A 16,995-nucleotide genomic window follows, 5' to 3' on the forward strand; every position below is an offset into this window, starting at 1 on the left:
GGACGATACTGGTATTGGGCCACTCTATACGGCCAATAGGATACCAGCGTGTATAACAAGGGGTACAGATTCCAAGGACGACACAGGTATCGGGCCACTCTCTACGGCCAATAGGATACCAGCGTGTATAACAAGGGGTACAGAATCCAAGGACGATACTGGTATTGGGCCACTCCATACGGCCAATAGGATACCAGCGTGTATAACAAGGGGTACAGAATCCAAAGACGACACAGGTATCGGACCACTCTATACGTCCAATAGGATACCCGCGTGTATGACAAGGGATACAGAATCCAAGGACGATACTGGTATTGGGCCGCTCTGTACGGCCAATAGGATACCAGCGTGTATAACAAGGGATACAGAATCCAAGGACGATACTGGTATTGGGTTGCTCTATACGGCCAATAGGATACCAGCATGTATAACAAGGGGTACAGAATCCAGGGACGATACTGGTATTGGGGCACTCTATACGGCCAATAGGATACCAGTGTGTATAACAAGGGGTACAGAATCCAAGGACGATACTGGTATTGGGCCGCTCTATACGGCCAATAGGATACCAGCGTGTATAACAAGGGATACAGAATCCAAGGACGATACTGGTATTGGGCCGCTCTATAGGGCCAATAGGATACCAGCGTGTATAACAATGGGTACAGAATCCATGGACGATACTGGTATTGGGCCACTCTATACGGCCATAAGGATACTAGCGTGTATAACAAGGGGTACAGAATCCAGGGACGATACTGGTATTGGGCCACTCTATACGGCCAATAGGATACCAGCATGTATAACAAGGGGTACAGAATCCAAGGACGACACTGGTATTGGGCCGCTCTATATGGCCAATAGGATACCAATGTGTATAACAAGGGGTACAGAATCCAAGGACGACACTGGTATTGGGCCACTCTATACGGCCAATAGGATACCAGCGTGTATAACAAGGGGTACAGAATCCAAGGACGACACAGGTATCGGACCACTCTATACGTCCAATAGGATACCCGCGTGTATAACAAGGGATACAGAATCCAAGGACGATACTGGTATTGGGCCACTCTATATGGCCAATAAGATACCAGCGTGTATAACAAGGGGTACAGAATCCAGGGACGACACTGGTATTGGGCCGCTCTATAAGGCCAATAAGATACCAGCGTGTATAACAAGGGGTACAGAATCCAGGGACGATACTGGTATTGGGCCACTCTATACAGCCAATAGGATACCAGTGTGTATAACAAGGGGTACAGAATCCAGGGACGATACTGGTATTGGGCCACTCTATACGGCCAATAGGATACCAGCGTGTATAACAAGGGGTACAGATTCCAAGGACGACACAGGTATCGGGTCACTCTCTACGGCCAATAGGATACCAGCGTGTATAACAAGGAGTACAGAATCCAAGGACGATACTGGTATTGGGCCACTCCATACGGCCAATAGGATACCAGCGTGTATAACAAGGGGTACAGAATCCAGGGACGACACTGGTATCGGGCCACTCTATACGGCCAATAGGATACCAGCGTGTATAACAAGGGGTACAGAATCCAAAGACGACACAGGTATCGGACCACTCTATACGTCCAATAGGATACCCGCGTGTATAACAAGGGATACAGAATCCAAGGACGATACTGGTATTGGGCCGCTCTGTACGGCCAATAGGATACCAGCGTGTTTAACAATTGATACAGAATCCAAGGACGATACTGGTATTGGGTTGCTCTATACGGCCAATAGGATACCAGCGTGTATAACAAGGGGTACAGAATCCAGGGACGATACTGGTATTGGGCCACTCTATACGGCCAATAGGATACCAGTGTGTATAACAAGGGGTACAGAATCCAAGGACAACACTGGTATTGGGCCACTCTATACGGCCAATAGGATACCAGCGTGTATAACAAGGGGTACAGAATCCAGGGACGATACTGGTATTGGGCCACTCTATACGGCCAATAGGATACCAGCATGTATAACAAGGGGTACAGAATCCAGGGACGACACTGGTATTGGGCCGCTCTATATGGCCAATAGGATACCAATGTGTATAACAAGGGGTACAGAATCCAGGGACGACACTGGTATTGGGCCACTCTATACGGCCAATAGGATACCAGCGTGTATAACAAGGGGTACAGAATCCAAGGACGACACAGGTATCGGACCACTCTATACGGCCAATAGGATACCAGTGTGTATAACAAGGTGTACAGAATCCAAGGACGATACTGGTATTGGGCCGCTCTATACGGCCAATAGGATACCAGCGTGTATAACAAGGGATACAGAATCCAAGGACGATACTGGTATTGGGCCGCTCTATAGGGCCAATAGGATACCAGCGTGTATAACAATGGGTACAGAATCCATGGACGATACTGGTATTGGGCCACTCTATACGGCCATAAGGATACTAGCGTGTATAACAAGGGGTACAGAATCCAGGGACGATACTGGTATTGGGCCACTCTATACGGCCAATAGGATACCAGCATGTATAACAAGGGGTACAGAATCCCGGGACGACACTGGTATTGGGCCGCTCTATATGGCCAATAGGATACCAATGTGTATAACAAGGGGTACAGAATCCAAGGACGACACTGGTATTGGGCCACTCTATACGGCCAATAGGATACCAGCGTGTATAACAAGGGGTACAGAATCCAAGGACGACACAGGTATCGGACCACTCTATACGTCCAATAGGATACCCGCGTGTATAACAAGGGATACAGAATCCAAGGACGATACTGGTATTGGGCCACTCTATATGGCCAATAAGATACCAGCGTGTATAACAAGGGGTACAGAATCCAGGGACGACACTGGTATTGGGCAGCTCTATACCGCCAATAAGATACCAGCGTGTATAACAAGGGATACAGAATCCAGGGACGATACTGGTATTGGGCCACTCTATACGGCCAATAGGATACCAGCGTGTATAACAAGGGGTACAGAATCCAGGGACGATACTGGTATTGGGCCACTCTATACGGCCAATAGGATACCAGCGTGTATAACAAGGGGTACAGATTCCAAGGACGACACAGGTATCGGGTCACTCTCTACGGCCAATAGGATACCAGCGTGTATAACAAGGGGTACAGAATCCAAGGACGATACTGGTATTGGGCCACTCCATACGGCCAATAGGATACCAGCGTGTATAACAAGGGGTACAGAATCCAGGGACGACACTGGTTTCGGGCAACTCTATACGGCCAATAGGATACCAGCATGTATAACAAGGGGTACAGAATCCAAAGACGACACAGGTATCGGACCACTCTATACGTCCAATAGGATACCCGCGTGTATAACAAGGGATACAGAATCCAAGGACGATACTGGTATTGGGCCGCTCTGTACGGCCAATAGGATACCAGCGTGTATAACAAGGGATACAGAATCCAAGGACGATACTGGTATTGGGTTGCTCTATGCGGCCAATAGGATACCAGCGTGTATAACAAGGGGTACAGAATCCAGGGACGATACTGGTATTGGGCCACTCTATACGGCCAATAGGATACCAGCGTGTATAACAAGGGGTACAGATTCCAAGGACGACACAGGTATCGGGTCACTTTCTACGGCCAATAGGATACCAGCGTGTATAACAAGGGGTACAGAATCCAAGGACGATACTGGTATTGGGCCACTCCATACGGCCAATAGGATACCAGCGTGTATAACAAGGGGTACAGAATCCAGGGACGACACTGGTATCGGGCCACTCTATACGGCCAATAGGATACCAGCATGTATAACAAGGGGTACAGAATCCAAAGACGACACAGGTATCGGACCACTCTATACGTCCAATAGGATACCCGCGTGTATAACAAGGGATACAGAATCCAAGGACGATACTGGTATTGGGCCGCTCTGTACGGCCAATAGGATACCAGCGTGTATAACAAGGGATACAGAATCCAAGGACGATACTGGTATTGGGTTGCTCTATACGGCCAATAGGATACCAGCGTGTATAACAAGGGGTACAGAATCCAGGGACGATACTGGTATTGGGCCACTCTATACGGCCAATAGGATACCAGTGTGTATAACAAGGGGTACAGAATCCAAGGACAACACTGGTATTGGGCCACTCTATACGGCCAATAGGATACCAGCGTGTATAACAAGGGGTACAGAATCCAGGGACGATACTGGTATTGGGCCACTCTATACGGCCAATAGGATACCAGCATGTATAACAAGGGGTACAGAATCCAGGGACGACACTGGTATTGGGCCGCTCTATATGGCCAATAGGATACCAATGTGTATAACAAGGGGTACAGAATCCAGGGACGACACTGGTATTGGGCCACTCTATACGGCCAATAGGATACCAGCGTGTATAACAAGGGGTACAGAATCCAAGGACGACACAGGTATCGGACCACTCTATACGTCCAATAGGATACTCGCGTGTATAACAAGGGATACAGAATCCAAGGACGATACTGGTATTGGGCCGCTCTATATGGCCAATAGGATACCAGCGTGTGGAACAAGGGATACAGAATCCAAGGACGATACTGGTATTGGGCAGCTCTATACGGCCAATAGGATACCAGCGTGTAGAACAAGGGGTACAGAATCCAAGGACGACACTGGTATTGGGCCACTCTATACGGCCAATAGGATACCAGCATGTATAACAAGGGGTACAGAATCCAGGGACGACACTGGTATTGGGCCGCTCTATACGGCCAATAGGATACCAGCATGTATAACAAGGGGTACAGAATCCAGGGACGACACTGGTATTGGGCCGCTCTATATGGCCAATAGGATACTAGCGTGTATAACAAGGGGTACAGATTCCAGGGACGACACAGGTATCGGACCACTCTATACGGCCAATAGGATACCAATGTGTATAACAAGGGGTACAGAATCCAAGGACGACACTGGTATTGGGCCACTCTATATGGCCAATAGGATACCAGCGTGTATAACAAGGGGTACAGAATCCAAGGACGACACAGGTATCGGACCACTCTATACGTACAATAGGATACCAGCGTGTATAACAAGGGATACAGAATCCAAGGACGATACTGGTATTGGGCCACTCTATATGGCCAATAAGATACCAGCGTGTATAACAAGGGGTAAGGAATCCAGGGACGACACCGGTATTGGGCCGCTCTATACGGCCAATAAGATACCAGCGTGTATAACAAGGGGTACAGAATCCAGGGACGATACTGGTATTGGGCCACTCTATATGGCCAATAGGATACCAGTGTGTATAACAAGGGGTACAGAATCCAAGGACGACACTGGTATTGGGCCACTCTATACGGCCAATAGGATACCAGCGTGTATAACAAGGGGTACAGAATCCAGGGACGATACTGGTATTGGGCCACTCTATACGGCCAATAGGATACCAGCATGTATAACAAGGGGTACAGAATCCAGGGACGACACTGGTATTGGGCCGCTCTATATGGCCAATAGGATACCAATGTGTATAACAAGGGGTACAGAATCCAAGGACGACACTGGTATTGGGCCGCTCTATATGGCCAATAAGATACCAGCGTGTATAACAAGGGGTACAGAATCCAGGGACGACACTGGTATTGGGCCACTCTATACGGCCAACAGGATACTTGCGTGTATAACAAGGGGTACAGAATCCAGGGACAACACTGGTATTGGGCCACTGTGTACGGCCAATAGGATACCAGCGTGTATAACAAGGGGTACAGAATCCAGGGACAATACTGGTATTGGGCCACTCTATACGGCCAATAGGATACCCGCGTGTATAACAAGGGGTACAGAATCCAGGGACGATACTGGTATTGGGCCACTCTATACGGCCAATAAGATACCAGCGTGTATAACAAGGGATACAGAATCCAGGGACGACACTGGTATTGGGCCACTCTATATGGACAATAGGATACCAGCGTGTATAACAAGGGGTACAGAATCCAGGGACGATACTGGTATTGGGCCACTCTATACGGCCAATAGGATACCAGCATGTATAACAAGGGGTACAGAATTCAGGGACGACACTGGTATTGGGCCACTCTATATGGACAATAGGATACCAGCGTGTATAACAAGGGGTACAGAATCCAGGGACGATACTGGTATTGGGCCACTCTATACGGCCAATAGGATACCAGCGTGTATAACAAGGGGTACAGAATCCAAGGACGACACTGGTATTGGGCCACTCTATACGGCCAATAGGATACCAGCGTGTATAACAAGGGGTACAGAATCCAGGGACTATACTGGTATTGGGCCACTCTATACGGCCAATAGGATACCAGCATGTATAACAAGGGGTACAGAATTCAGGGACGACACTGGTATTGGGCCACTCTATACGGCCAATAGGATACCAGTGTGTATAACAAGGGGTACAGAATCCAGGGACGATACTGGTATTGGGCCGCTCTATACGGCCAATAGCATACCAGCGTGTATAACAAGGGGTACAGAATCCAAGGACGATACTGGTATTGGGCCACTCTATATGGCCAATAGGATACCAGCGTGTATAACAAGGGGTACAGAATCCAGGGACGATACTGGTATTGGGCCACTCTATACGGCCAATAGGATACCAGCGTGTATAACAAGGGGTACAGAATCCAGGGACAATACTGGTATTGGGCCACTCTATACGGCCAATAGGATACCCGCGTGTATAACAAGGGGTACAGAATCCAGGGACGATACTGGTATTGGGCCACTCTATACGGCCAATAGGATACCAATGTGTATAACAAGGGGTACAGAATCCAAGGACGATACTGGTATTGGGCCGCTCTTTACGGCCAATAGGATAGCAGCGTGTATAACAAGGGGTACAGAATCCAGGGACGATACTGGTTTTGGGCTACTCTATACGGCCAATAGTATACCAGCGTGTATAACATGGGGTACAGAATCCAGGGACAACACTGGTATTGGGCCACTCTATACGGCCAATAGGATACCAGCGTGTATAACAAGGGGTACAGAATCCAAGGACGATACCGGTATTGGGCCACTCTATACGGCCAATAGGATACTAGCGTGTATAACAAGGGGTACAGAATCCAGGGACGATACTGGTTTTGGGCTACTCTATACGGCCAATAGGATACCAATGTGTATAACAAGGGGTACAGAATCCAGGGACCACACTGGTATTGGGCCACTCTATACGGCCAATAGGATACCAGCGTGTATAACAAGGGGTACAGAATCCGAGGACGACACTGGTATTGTGCCACTCTATTTGGCCAATAGGATACCAGCGTGTATAACAAGGGGTACAGAATCCGAGGACGACACTGGTATTGGGCCACTCTATACGGCCAATAGGATACCAGTGTTTATAACAAGGGGTACAGATTCCAACGACGACACTGGTATTGGGCCACTCTATACGGCCAATAGGATACCAGCGTGTATAACAAGGGGTACAGTATCCAGGGTCGACACTGGTATTGGGCCACTCTATACGGCCAATAGGATACCAGCGTGTATAACAAGGGGTACAGAATTCAGGGACGACACTGGTATTGGGCAACTCTATACGGCCAATAGGATACCAGCGTGTATAACAAGGGGTACAGAATCCAAGGACGACACAGGTATCGGGCCACTCTATACGGCCAATAGGATACCAGCGTGTATAACAAGGGGTACAGAAATCAGGGACGACACTGGTATTGGGCCACTCTATACGGCCAATAGGATACCAGCGTGTATAACAAGGGGTACAGAATCCAGGGACGACACTGGTATTGGGCCGCTCTATATGGCCAATAGGATACCAGTGTGTATAACAAGGGGTACAGAATCCAAGGACGACACTGGTATTGGGCAACTCTATACGGCCAATAGGATACCAGCGTGTATAACAAGGGGTACAGAATTCAGGGACGACACTGGTATTGGGCCGCTCTATATGGCCAATAGGATACCAGTGTGTATAACAAGGGGTACAGAATCCAGGGACGACACTGGTATTGGGCCGCTCTATATGGCCAATAGGATACCAATGTGTATAACAAGGGGTACAGAATCCAGGGACGACACTGGTATTGGGCCGCTCTATATGGCCAATAGGATACCGCCGAAAAAGTCTATATTATTTAATGAAGTGAAAGGATAAAGAATAAAAGGGGAGCCTGTACAAGACTAGCCACTAACACTTACTGGTTCCTCTCATGTACAATACAGCGGAGAGGGAGGTTCAGCGTCTAAGCTCCGTGTCTCAGAATCCTGACAGCTCTTAGGGGTTACTACTGTCGGCACCTTGCCCTTTATTTACCGCCGATGAGTGAACTCTGAATGAGTATCAGAAAGTGAAAGATAGAAGTAGTTTTTATAACAAAGTCAACTGTATGTGAGTGTGCAGACCAACCACAAGATATGTGGATTGGATCGTGTGTACACACCACGTAATTTGTACAATGTAAGTGTAGTCTAATACATAGCAGGTCCACACTGTGCCACTGTGCGATCAAATTTTTAACATTGAGATTAGGGGCCTTATTCTGGTTGGTGCGTATATTTCCGAATACTTTCGGATGGCGTTTTTTAGCCGTCTGCGCATGCGTGGGGAACGCTATGCGCATGTGCCACGCATGGTCTACGTACTTGTACTCACTAATACCGTACAGAAATGTGCACCGCAATCACTCGGGAAATATGGGCGTATTATGGGCGTCATTCGGAAATACACAGGGGCGTACTTTCAAAGTGGGCTAAACTGGGCGGAAACATGGGCGGACACGGGGGAGTGCACTTATTTTGGTAGGCGTGCATTCGGATAGCACACCGAATGCACGCGAACAAAAAGGCAAGAAATATGCGGTGTCCACTCGGTCATGCGCTAGGCAATCGGAACGCCTAATCAGGACGGCCGCACATCAACCAATGTCAGCTGAACACAATACAATCACCTCCTTTACTCATTACTTGTTAATTACACGCTTGTCACTGCTTCAATTGGAACCATTGCAGCTTCAATGGACCATTACTAAACCCACACATATATGCTGCACTTTTCACACACTTTTACACTGCAACTAATGAACACAACTTAATATTAATAATACAAATACACATGTCACTTCTACATGTATCAATTAAACCACACATTTGGGGGAAAAAATAAAACATTTATTACATCAACTTATAAAATAAAATAGAAACCGTCACAAATTAAAAGGTAGCATATCAGGAATAAAAGTAAATAATATATAATAAATACATGTATTGTAGACATACATAGCCACAGCCGAATCATTAGAAACACATCAGGTGGCTTCACAACAAAAGTACAGCACCAACACTTCAAGTACAGCACACAGTAATGGTAGCCGAAACAGGGCAACAGGGGAACCAAACATGACATTCGAAACGAGGGCAAATGTGGGGAATTGGACACAGGAAGCTGACACACACAGCTCAATGAAAGATTTGGGAAGACATAAGGGTGGAGATTAATGCGGACACAAGTTCATTTGCGGGCACGTTTGCCCCTGGCAGGCTCCTTGCCACGTGCAGCAGCTCTTCGGCCACGGCCACGGTCAGATGGTGGGCCAGGTGGAGCAGATGCTGGGGAGGGGGTGGCTCGTCTTCCCCCTCTGGCAGCAGGGAGTGCTGATGGTGGGAATGCACCAGAAACGGATGACATTAGGACCCTATTGCTGGCATCTAGCTCCACCATAAGCTCATTATGGTGGAGGAGGAGGTCATTTTGCCGCAGGGCTTGATCAGACAGCACCTGCAGGCTAGCAGCAATTGATTGCTGGGTGACAGCCATAGCCTGCAGGCTCCCAGCGATACTCTGGTGGCTGTTGACCAAACCCTGCAAGACCTCCTCGGTCCTACGCACCCGCTCTGATGCCGACTCTCCCTGCTGCTGAATATGGCCAAGCACCTGCACCCACCTGCTCAATTCAGCCTCGGTCAGTGGCTGCTGCTGCTGCTGCACGGGCCTGGTACTGGTGGCAGGTGGCACAGACTCCTCAACCTCCTCAAGAGTTTCTTGACCAAGCGGTGGGGATGCTGGTGAAAGAGAACATTACAATTACAACACATTCCATGCAAAATTAGAACCAGCTACTAATGGCATGGCAAATAATTACCTTCAAGCAAAGAAGCCATGACTTCCGCTGGGGACTCGCTGTCCATGGTGCTCACCCCCCGGACCTCCTCGACTGCAATGCAGCACTCTGCCATCTCTTCCAGGGGGGTGAGCTTCAGCTTTGATGGCATGGGGCCAGCCCCAGAGGTGTGGCTGTGTTCCCACCGCTGGGTCAATTTCTTCTTGAGGTTGGTTTTGAAGTCGTGCCACCTGCAATCAAAGTTTACATATTAATACATGTCACTCCTCATGTTTGCTGTAGCACCCATTGCAATCTGAAACATAATACAACATGTGCCTCCTGACACCAAACTTACATTATATTAAATTTGAAAACCAACCCTTAGAATATACACTCACACTCACCCTACAATAACTATCAATTAAATGAAATGGCAAACATGTCTGTGCCTCCAAGCAACGTGACCGGCCATTGACCTACTCCATCTAACATCTAATGTAAACATTTCTGGTCTTGTACTGCTCAAATGTAACACACATGAACTTGCCTCTTCTTAACGTGCTCCGCCTCACGAACTTGTGGAGCCACCGCATTAATCTCCGCCGTTATGTCCTCCCAGATCTTCCATCTCCTTGTGTGTGTCAACCGGTCCTGTGGACACTCGATCCAATCCCGTGCGCGGGGCACCAGGATGGCAAGCTCCTGCGCTTCGAATGCCATGTTTCTGGTGGTTGGTTCCTCTGTTGCCCTATTTCGGCCACTGGCACCGCCACGGCCACTGCCACGGCCACCTGTCGCTGTACTTGAAGTGCTGGGCAGGCTACTCTGTTGGGAAGCCACCTGCTGTGTACCCAATGATTCTGCTGAGGCTGAAGATGGGCCAGCTGCCGATTGGCCTGATGTAGATGGCCCATCTGGCTGCTGTTCTCCCAATGGCTGTTCTGGGTTGATGGGGACATAGGTGATGCTGGAGTCCATGTTGCCAAACAGGTCCTCCAACACCTGGTCTTCCTCTGTATCTGAGCCAGCCATGTTTGCAACAACATTGCATTTGTCTAACACACCTTTATATCCTATTTCTGTAATTGGCGTACATCAGCGACACCCTGCGTTCCGTACGGCCGCGTCCCGTACGGCAGCGTCGACCGTGTGGCGCATAGGCCACGCCCCTAGCTGCGAAAAAAAAAAAACTGGCAAACTTAGTAAGTCTGATTTAGTAGGTAATTGCAGATTTGTACTCCAATGACCAAATAAAACTGAGGTCAGACATGAAATGTATATGTGAATGTACATCTGTACTGAGCACTTGTTTGGTATGTAGTACAAATGACACTAACCATTCCATATGTAAATCCAGTCCACCACTTAGGCAATAGTAAGCAGTGCTAGCATCCAAATCACATGTGAAAGGTCTCCAAATTCTGGCTTGATGCTAGCTACTTTTCATTCCACATCTCTAGTGTGGGCCAGTAGAAGGTAAGTGTACACATGGCACCATGGCCTAATATTGGGAAAAGGTCTGCCACTATTTGCTATATTTCTGCTGTATAGCTTTCACTATAAATAAGCTGTTTAGTACCTTGTTGAGTTAGGTGTAAGTGGCTAGTGATGCAGACTATTTCACCTGTTGCTTATACCCATGTTTGGTTAATGTAATAGATTATATATAATGGGTTCCCAACTTATTTTACACTGTCTGTTTAGGAGATATTAAGTAATGGCATGGTCTGCTCAACTATTTACAATGGCCCAAATGTCACACCATAACTGCCATGTTACAGGCTGTGTTGTGTAAAAGACACTAAGGAGCTGATTGGCTGTACAGTTATCTCAACTTATAACCTTTGGATTTAATTTTTTTTAAGGCTTAATACATCTGTCCAAATGACCCCTAATTGGCATTTTTTTTCTCAAACACAGCACGGGATCGAGCAAGACAGGCCCGGGAGGAGGCAGAGGTGGCCCAGGAGGAGGTTGCCGAAGCAAGGGCTGAGGAGGTGGTTTCGGAGGAAGGGATGGCGGAGGAAGTGGAGGCGGAGGAGGTGGCAGAGGAAGTGGAGGAGGAGGTGTGGGCTGTGGAGGCGGAGGTGCTGCCAGCAGAGGAGGAGGTGCCACCAGAGGAGGCCCCTGAAGAAGAGGAGGAGGTGGAGGCCTGTAAGGTCATGCAGGCGGCCAAAATTGGTATGTATACATAAGGATTAATTATTCCTTTTCTCATCTACTATTTGATATGTAGCACTGGTGATTCAATTGTGTTTTTTAAAACTACAAATTCATATAACAAACAGGGTACCAACAGACACACTTAGATAGGGTGCCCAAACCATCCCTTTCATCCTGGACACATATTAATGACACAGGTTGTGAGGATGGCTTTCAGGTCGATTTTAAGTGCCACTGAACCTGTGTAGTTAATCTGTATCCTGGAAGAAAGGGATGACGTGCTCATGTAAGGGTTACATGTCCCTGCTGCAAGCGTACAATCTGTAGCCTCATATAGGTGAGTAGAGTTTACTGGTGATTGATCTTTCTAAACTAGATGAAGTATGGCATAAATGGAGTATGGACAGGCGTGGCTTAGAATGGAGTAACAAGTGGTCAGTGCCCCTGGGCCCTTCTCTAGCTAAACCCCCCCTGCGGTCTGCATGTATGGTTGGCACCATAATTGTGTGTTGATTTGGTCTTAGTAATGATTTTGTGCATGGGAGTGGGTTAGTGCTGCAGCTTCACCTAACTGGCATTATGACAATGATTTATGGAGCAGACCATCAGCAGGCAAGCCATGCTTGATTGCACAAATGTACTGAGCATTCCTGAGAGTTGACTAACTCCCCTGCCAGGCTCCATCATATAACAGACACTGAACTTTGTTAGCAGAATTGGGATTGGTGCAGCGCGTGACATGCTTCTTAGAGCTTAGTCATGGGTGGGTTTGGATTCTGAAGGAGCACTATGACTGTGAGGTGTTCTACAGAGTAAAGGGTAGAGGGGGAAAAACAGGCTTTCCATGTAGTATGTATGCATGTATGTATAGCTGTATGTGTCATATATATAGTTATATATGTGTCTATATACATATATATAAATATATATACACACACACCTGTCACGTTGCATGTTTAAAATTTAGGTATGACTATGTAAAATGTATGCATGATTATCATTAGTAATTTGACCCTTTTTAATATGTCCACAGATGAGCCAGCCCAAGCAGAAGAGGGTCTACGTGGGGCCCTCTTAAGAATCAGGGAACACATGCGCCAGGTCATGGCGGAATTGGACCAGCTGCTAGATGGTGCCATTTAATTTTTTATTTTTTATTTTTTCCTGAAAACATCTGTATCTTAAATAAATAGTTTGTTACAGTTCGAAGTTGTCTGTGTTTTTTTAAATGGAACAGTATATGTGTAACTTGTTTATAATCTTTTAAATTAGCAAAATGTACATACTGTATATAGATGTATGTTATGTTCACATGCTGTAAGGGTTAATGTGTGTAATGAATGTAGTAGTAATGTTTTTCAGTATGTATTAGGATTTAATTGATTTAAATAGAAAACAATCCCTTTTTAATGAGGTTGGCTAATTGCATAAGTGGGTCATGTGATCGCTGTGTGTGCTCAGATAAATCGTGTTGTATTTAGCGTAAATACTCCGCATCTGTGCGTACGGCCAGCTTCCCGTCCGTTCTGACGCGGTAAGACCGTGCTTACGCTGTAAGACCGTGCAGAATCTGTGCGTGTCCACCGCACACGCAAGGTTTGTATGTCGTCCGTACACACGCCCTGTTCTTAAAGAGTGAGTCCGTCCGAATGCGGAGGCTCAATGGGCGTTTCTACGGACGATGTCCGCATAGCGTTGCGTGCGGCCCGCTCCCTAAGAATTCGGGAAAGTACGCACCGATCAGAATAAGGGCCTAAATCTCAAAGTACCCCTCTAAATATATGTAAGAGACTATAATCCACCCATATCGAACTGGACCGCTCGTCTATGGGTTTGGGCAATGGTGAACATATATAAGGAAAAAGGGGGCGTTATCTGCTCAGGTTTATCTGACAGTCTGAGCAGAGTAACGCTCTGTGCTGTTTGAGAGTGTGCAGATCAGCCTAGAGATTTTGTAGATTGGATAGTGTGTACACTTCGGATTAGTTGTACAATATAGGTCTAATTAGGTACATTTAGTTATATGCAGTAGCGCTCAAACAAGTGGACATACTGTACTCTCAGAATTTTACACTTAGATATATGCAGTAGCGCTGTGCTCAGATTTGGAGTACAAACAAAAGGACACTTAGATATACGCAGTAGCGCTGTGCTCAGATTTGGAGTCCAAAACAAATGGATATACTGCACTTTCAGAATTTACACTTTGATATATGTAGTAGCGCTGTGCTCAGATTTGGAGTACAAACAAAAGGACACTTAGATATATGCAGTAGCGCTGTGCTCAGATTGGGAGTACAAACAAATGGACACTTAGATATATGCAGTAGCGCTGTGCTCAGATTTGGAGTACAAACAAAAGGACACTTAGATATATGCAGTAGCGCTGTGCTCAGATTGGGAGTACAAACAAATGGACACTTAGATATATGCAGTAGCGCTGTGCTCAGATTGGGAGTACAAACAAATGGACACTTAGATATATGCAGTAGCGCTGTGCTCAGATTTGGAGTACAAACAAATGGACACTTAGATATATGCAGTAGCGCTCAAACAAATGGACATACTGCACTTTCAGAATTTACACTTCGATATATGTAGTAGCGCTGTGCTAAGATTTGAAGTACAACCAAAAGGACACACAGAATTTTCACGCAAAATATATGCTCAGACTGCTAAGTTTTTATACAATACTGCCTCTAGATATACATATGTAGTATCAATCCTCCCATATCAGACTGGACCGCCTGTCTATGGGTTAGAGCAACAATAAACATATACAGAGAAACGGGAGCGCTAGATGCTCAAATAAGTCAGACAACCTGAACATTTGTAGAAGTGCTCTGCGTTGTTTGCAAAAGTGTAGATCAACCACAAGATTTATAGGTTGGACAGTGTGTATAGACCACGGTATTTGTTCAATGTAAGTCTAGTTGGATTTTATTTAAATATATACATACATTAGTGCTGTGCCCAAATTCTGAAGAATGCAAGAGTGCACATATAGTAGCGCTCTGCGTTCAGAAAATGAAATACATATGAAAAAACGTAAAATAACCTACTTTACTTTCCGATTTATCAGAAAACGAAGGTGTCTCCTTAGATTGGTTGGATAGCCTAGATATATGAAGTAGCGCTCTGCACACAGATTTACAGAGAGCTCTAAAGTCCATACAGATGAATTAATGCGCAATGTTCCTCAGAGTTTGTAAAAGAGAAATATAAAATAGATAGTAGCAGTGATATTACAACTGTTTTCAGCTACACCATTACTGTCCCCATCCAATATGTTGCACAGTCTATATGCAATCTGTTGTACAATCTCATTTAAAAAAAGATTAGAAAATAGTAAATAAACTGTCTCACGGAAAAAAAATGTTTTTACATTACCACTTCCCTAAGCCGCGATATGCAGGATACTGGTCCTTCTGTAATGTCCCCTTCTCTGGAGAAGTGCTGCCGCTAAGGGGCGGATCCAGGATAAAATGACAGGGGGGGCACCATGATAAAAGAGGGCTTAGGTGGGGGAGGGGCAGTGTTAGTGGTGCCAGTGTACATGCTAAGAGAGCGGCAGAGAGAGGGTGGGAATGGGATTAAAAATAGGCCTTGGCATTTAAAGTACGCAGGCCCACCATGGCGACAAAAGTGAAGGCTGTAGTTTTCTGGTGTGAGGGGGAGAGAAAACCACCCCTCCCCCCCTTTAACCAGTTATCTTATTTAACCGGCTATATCTTCGGAACCAACTGACCCATTTACATGAGACAAATATCATATTGAAGAACTTTTGAGTGGGCTTTGAATGATTTTGGTTCAGTGAAACTGGAATGTTTGGTTCCAGAGTAATCTGCCCTCAAAAAACATGAACAGCCATGAAATTACATTTAAAAAATAAAAAAATCGGTTTACATGCAATATCTCTGGAACCGATTGACCGATATAGACCATCCTGGTATCATATTGAAGGCCCAGCAATTTGAAATTGAATGAAATCAAACACAAGCTTCTGTGATGCCAGGGGGGGAACTGGCAGTCGTCGGAACCGGGTGGGGGTTGGAATTGACGGGTCCCATATTATCCTCTGGGGAAAAAACATTACAGCTTTGCCAGGCGATATCTCCAGTTTCCGAGGGGCTAGAGACACGGGGCTGGGCTCGTTGGAAAGCCCTGGTCTTCAGTTATAAAATGAAATGACAGGGGGGGCACGTGCCCGGGTGCCCCTCCCCCCCTGAATCCGCCACTGCTGCCGCTTAAAAGTTGTATTCGGTCAGGCACTCGATTCTTTGCTGTGCAATGACAGCGTTTGGAGCGTTCTCAGCCTGTTAGGAGTACAGGGCTATGTCAGGACGGGAAACCTCGGTATTGCACTGTAGATAGTGTGTGGTGGTGAGCGGACAGTTGGGGGTCCGTGTATCCTGTGGAGGGGATGTGATCTTAGAGACTTGCAGGAATATTCATCTCATGGGCTTGCACTGTGCGCACAGTGCATACCCTATTAGCCGACGATATCGTTTCGCCTAGAGGGCTTGTTCACGGTGACTCTCTTGGCGGGAGAGTTTTGAATTTATAGGCACTCCTCTATACTGATTGTAGATAATTGAGGTGTTCATTGCATTATTGCGGATAATTATTATTTAACTGGTATCATAATGAGCGTTTGGATAGCAAAGAGTGTATTTTGCTTTCCTAGTAAGTTAAATGACAC

The sequence above is a fragment of the Crinia signifera genome, chromosome 5, assembly GCF_055691185.1.
Source record: "Crinia signifera chromosome 5, ASM5569118v1, whole genome shotgun sequence".
Taxonomy (NCBI): Eukaryota; Metazoa; Chordata; class Amphibia; order Anura; family Myobatrachidae; genus Crinia; species Crinia signifera.